This window comes from Cimex lectularius, unplaced genomic scaffold (genome assembly GCF_000648675.2).
Source record: "Cimex lectularius strain Harlan isolate CLEC.00 unplaced genomic scaffold, Clec_2.1 scaffold177, whole genome shotgun sequence".
Taxonomy (NCBI): domain Eukaryota; kingdom Metazoa; phylum Arthropoda; class Insecta; order Hemiptera; family Cimicidae; genus Cimex; species Cimex lectularius.
The window spans coordinates 331,720-337,719 of NW_019392787.1; the positions used below are offsets into that span (position 1 = coordinate 331,720).

The 6,000-nt window shown below is 33.1% G+C and overlaps 1 protein-coding gene across 2 annotated transcripts in view; it reads right to left on the reverse strand.

The window, feature by feature from the left end:
• The window catches only part of LOC106660968 (atrial natriuretic peptide-converting enzyme), a 43,772-nt gene extending 38,571 nt beyond the window's left edge, over positions 1-5,201 (reverse strand). For both annotated transcript variants that reach the window (XM_024227859.1, XM_024227858.1), the window contains exon 1: positions 5,166-5,201. The gene's annotated coding sequence lies outside the window, so the exon portion shown is untranslated. The remainder of the gene's footprint in view (positions 1-5,165) is intronic.
• Between the last annotated feature and the right edge of the window lie 799 nt (positions 5,202-6,000).

Here is a 6,000-nt window from a genome sequence, read left to right on the forward strand (position 1 = left end):
TTATGTTTTCCCTTTCGTTTTGTAGAGTTTTAGTTCTTTTATCTATGCCCATTTATTTTCCTCCCAATTTATTATTTATTTTAATACAGTTCAGAGCTTGGCTAGAAAAATTTCTTACGGCCGCCTTGTCAGTTGCAATGTGTGTCCAACTAATAGATGTAACCATTTTTATTAACTAAATATTGCAAAAAGGAAAATCTAACATTTTGATCTATCTGATAAGTATTAAAACAAATGAAATTGGTTCTGACAATTAATTTCCATGCTGAATACTGGATAGGATTTTAAAAAATTAAATGAAATATCTCTATTGGAAAATTAGGTTAAAGTATCCTAGATTTTTATATTTAATGGTTTGTTGACAAAATTACTTCTTTGAATTAATTATTTATTAAGGGATAATGGAAGGTTTATGGAAGGGTAAGGTTGAAATGAAAAAGTTAGTTTCACGAGCGGGATTCGAACCCACGATCATCGGCTAAATACGCCGCTGCTCTACCACTTGAGCTATCGTGAGTTCGATCCACTCGGACACCAACTCTCCAGCGAAGGAAAAATTCGAACGGCTGTGGGTTGAATAAGTCGGTAACCTTCGGCCTGTTCGAATCCCGTTCGTGGCACTAACTTTTTAATTTCAACCAAAACCTTACATAAAAAGATTAATTAATCTAAAGTATTACGTTGAAAGAAAGACTAGTATTTCTTCTCTTTAGATACAGAAAAAGTAATGGAATACTGATTATAGTTTACAGACAATTTTTCTTTTATTGCTTATCCTTCTTATTTAATGGTATAACAATAAGGATAAAAAGAGTGATTATGCAATTACGTGAGGTCGAAAATCTGGGACAAATGTTCTTCAGTTCTCCCATTTACAAACGAATACAAAATAATTATCTTAGTTATTACATTTATCATACATGATCACCAAAAAAATCAGATGGTGTCTTCAACAGCAGCTAGAAATAAAAAGCTGACTTGATATGGGCAATTTTTCCATTTACTTATTGACTATTTACTTATTTACATTATTGAGTTACATAAGCTCAAATCTGCACATGCACATACACACATACGCACGTGTTCAGATTTGAGCCTATCTCTTTTGGCATTACACCGGCAATTCCGGCTTTTGTAATTGAAAATAAATTATAGGCAGGCCTCGAGAATCACCCACCTCTGGTGTTAGCAGTCTGGGGTCGAATCTCGTCTTTCCGACCAGCTACCGAGAATTGGCTTCATGGGCTAGCAACTGCAAGGTGGTTTCAGCCTCCAATCCAATCAGCCTCCCATTCAAGCTCTCAATCACTCTTCAATACTTCTTTCCTATTTACATACTATTCACTTATTTAGGGTGGTGGAGGACTTGATATTCCTCCATCAACTTTAAACTTATATAATAACTAATTGAGGGTCGATAGATAATCTATATTCGCCATCAGCCCTCTCCCACTACACATTTGTAACTCATCTTTAGGGGAATTCCAATTATGAAGGGGAACATTTAGAAAATCATTGCGATCCTCATATTTAAAGCATATTTTTAACGGACAAGTTTCGAATAAAATATTTAAGAAAACTTAAATTCACTAATTTCGTGGTACGCTTGACCAATTAATATATTACAATTTAAGGTTTTTAGTCGAGATAAAAAAGTCAATGGCAAGAGCGGGATTCGAACCCACGATCCTCGGCTAGATACGCCGCTGCTCTACCACTTGAGCTATCGTGACCTCGATCCACTCGGACACTAACTTCCCATCTCAACCGCACCTTTTGAATTTTCCCTCCTTTTTGCCATTTTTCAATTTTAAGAAAACACTGTTGAATTTTGTAGTGAACTTGCAAAAACTAGTGAGCCTTATATTGTATAAAAAAGTAACAATGCCATAAGTAGGAACATAAACATAATTAATTTAAAATGATAAAACGATGATTTTACAGAACTTCTTTGTGGTTGAGGTACGTAGATTCATCTCACTTTAAAGCCGTTACAAACGCCGAAGAAATTCCTTCAACTGTTCATAGTGAATTTATAATTTAATGTGGATTTGGATTTATAGAAGATCAATTATGCACATGTGTGAACACATATACACGCATGTGCAGAGTTGAGTGTATCACTTCTCGCAGTCCACCGACAATTTCAACTTTTGTAATTTACAAAAAGTTACAGGCAGACCTCGAGAATCACCCATCTTGGCCGTCCGGGGTCAGACCAGGGTCTTCTCCGTCCAGCCACCGAGGTTGGGCTATCAACAGCTAGGTCATTTCAGCACCCACAATGCACGTAGTTCCTAAATCCAAACTTATTAGCATTTTCACACATTCTTAAATACATTCTTTCCTATGTACCAAGTGAGTTGGGTAGTGGAGAATTCCATATTCCTTCATCACCCTTTACACACATTACATAACTGTACTAATTGAGGGTCCATGGTGTTATCAATACTCCGCCATCTCACACGATATATTCGCGCTAATAAATATATTCCCTCTCAACACTTACTCGGCGGCACAAAACTATCAGTACTGTATACATAAAACAACCCTTTTCCCTCCAAAAATCGGAACAGGGGACCCAGGTACTCGCTGCTCGAGCACAATTGTCATATCGAGTGGCATTCCTACGCGCTCTCTATACGGAGCCAAGGAGTTGCACCCTTCAATTTGGTCAATTTTTTTTTAGCAATGGAGAATAGATCGTTTATTTTAAATGAGTAAATTTTATATTATGTTTATTAAGTTATTTAATGGATTCTTGTTAATTATGACTTCTTATACATTGTATATACAAATACAAAAGTACAATCATAATAAATAAATAAAACTAGAATAAAACATTAAATTGTTAAGTTTATTTTAATATTCGTGCTAATTAGTCATCTTTTTATTTTTTCTTGGTTAAAAGATGGGCAATTTTATTAAAAATGTTTTTGTTAAATAATATTTTGCACTTCAAGAATCAATTATCTTTCAAATTTAAAATGCTTCAAATGCCCTGAATAATATAATAAATATAACTAATACTAATTTTACTTTTTATACTAATTAATAAAACAGAGCAATTACAATCAATATTGTGTTTATTATTACATAAGATAATAGGTAATTTACAGTTTATGGAAACGATTGCAAATTTATTAACCCAATTTAACAATAGGATTTAATAGTATCTGTTTTGCCTAACAAGATCTAGACTAAAAAATTAATGTTTATACTTACGATAATTGTGTAACAGTTAACTTAAAAAGCTTGTATTTGAAGATGTTTCGTGTCTGAGTTCATGTATTGTAAATTCTATGAATATACTAGAATAACATTGGGTCTTATTTTATTTTCGTTTTTATTCGTTTTAAGGCCGAATTCTTATTTTGAAGCATTAACACCATTTTAAATATAATCTATAAAAGAATTTCTCCATTTTTTGAAAGTGGCATTTTTCATAATCTATTGAAATTAATATAGTCAGAAAGGTGGAAAACGAAAAAAATATTTTGCTGTAAAATTTAATCAGAATAGAAACACATGTTGTGAAAATCATGTCAAAATGGCATAACTGCAAACGCCCGCGCAGTTCTCGTTGGTGTAAAAGTTTTATTTTTAAATCTTCGGTAAAATCGAAACTAAAAATAATAAAATATTTGCAAAAATGACTAAACAATATAAAAAACAACCTTATAAAGAGTCTTTGAATGTTCTAATTTTTTGTTACGTTGAAATATTTTTGTGCTATTTAACCAAGGCAAATCATCCTGTATATTGGTTTTTAATTAATTAATTTTTATTTACTTATATTTTAATCAGATGTTGTCAAATATTGTAATATGAAATACTTAAGGGTTTCCTCCTAAAATTGGTTGACGAAATTTTTGAACTTGAAAGATTTTAGAGTTGGTGCTGGGTGTTCGTCTGCGCGTCTGCTTTGGTCACATATTGGGTCCGGCTACGTTCGTGGGTTTAAATAGTTGAAAGATCTTAGTTGAGCTTTCCAGAATGTAACAAGTAAAGAAAGAAAATACAAAAACAACTTACTATCCCGAATTTTTTTAAATTTTAGTCTAACACTTATTTATTGCTTGTTGGGCTTTTTGCTGTAATATCATTAATTTGCACGAGTTAATTTTTTAATTAGAAAATTTGAAAAGAAACGAAACTTGTTTTTTGATATTTGGCAGAGCAATGGGCACAGTCAGACTGCAAGAGTCTAATCAAAGCTTGTTTGATTGCAATTTATAATAATCGACGCTATTTTTCTTTGTTTTTAATAATTATTTTTAAAATTTTTAGATTTTAAAAGGAAATTGTGTTTTTTCAGGCTTTTCCTTTGTAAAAATATTTTAATGTAATTTATGATTCAGCTTCCTAACTTGTGGTATAGACATTTCTAGTGAGCTTTTTTTCTAGAGCTCTAGTTACACAAGAGCTCTTATTTTTAGTCCAATTAAAATTGGATGTTGGTTTAATATAGAAAATGGTTTAATATGGAAAATATAGAAATGAAAATTATAGGTTAAAACTGAATCACTAAATTGCACAAAGTCTTAGGTAGTAAGGACCAAATAAAAAAAATATAAAGGGTCATTGAAGTAACACACTTTACAAAGAATATTTTAGTTAATAGTTTTTCACTTATTTATACTATAATTAATTTGTGTTTATTGATTAATTTTATTGGGGTTAGATCAGTTCTGTTTGAATGTTTTTTCTTTTTGCACTTTGTTTTTGTAGTATAGAATAATTGAAATTTCCAAATAAATTTATACATAAAGTACTGTTTGAGTCAAATGTTTTTATTTGAGTATGTTTTTTAATTGCATTGACAAAAAAATCGGCGAAGATCAAGCCAACATGGCTGGCGCCGGAGTGCAACAGGTTTCGGCGAACGTTACTACGAGAGTATACGCTATTTGCTACTCAAGAAGCACACAGGGCAACTTTTCGCACCACTTCGTTCTAAATCTATTTGCTATTTTTTTAATATAAGGGTTCGAAGTCTCCAGCTGACAGTATAAAAGACATTTACACATTGAAAAAAGCCCACTAAAGCATGCATCACGGATTTCCTTCTTATCCGTCTGGATTGTCAGCTAAGCATGAGTCGACGTCTCTCCTAAGCATGCTACTAAGAAGGGGAGGATGATGTGATGTGTTTTTATATTCACCTGGTTTATGTGTAGGAAAAGTAAGTTAGGTGTCTGGGAGCGTAGTGCTGTATCGTAAAGGGGGGCAAGCCCCCACCAAAGGGGCTTTAGGGGGTCGATCGGGCCGGCGCACTCCCCGCCGATTCCCTACCCCTTTTACTCGCCTAGTCAATTATAATTGTTGACAAAACAGCCTGGACCTGGAGCTAGTTTTGTGTGAGGGACTTTGTTTTGGCGAAAGTCGAAAAAACCGCCTTCTGGCCCGTGGGGTCCGTTTATCCCTAAGTTCGAAAAAGTGGAAGAAAAAGCAATGAGTAACGTGTTTTAAAAACAAACGTCACATCCCTTACACCTGATCAAACGTTTCAATTCTCAAATTGGGCCATTTAACTAATGAAACAATGATTTTGGACTTAACCTCAAGGGATTTACCCTCCAATGTCATAGATCATTTAGCAAGAGGGTATAACATTTATCGTCCACACCCCAAACAAATCGTTTTCCAATAATTTTACCTTTTAACTTTTCACAAAAAACAATTGCAAATAAAAATCCAAAAATTCGTTATATGACAAAAACCGTATTTATGGCATAAATGGAAAGAAGATGAAATAACGAGCGGTTAAGGTAATAAAAGAAATACATGAAGAACATGTAAGATCATTTATAGTGAGTGATGGAAAATTAGACTATGGGATGAAACTTCCCAGAAAATAATACAAAACCTAAAAAATAATAACGAATTCTCAAAAATGCAGACCTGCATGAAGGGCGAAATATGAACTTTTTTGAAAATTTGGACATGTACAAACATAACACGCTAAATCGATTAAAAGGAAAAAGGACAGCCGATCGC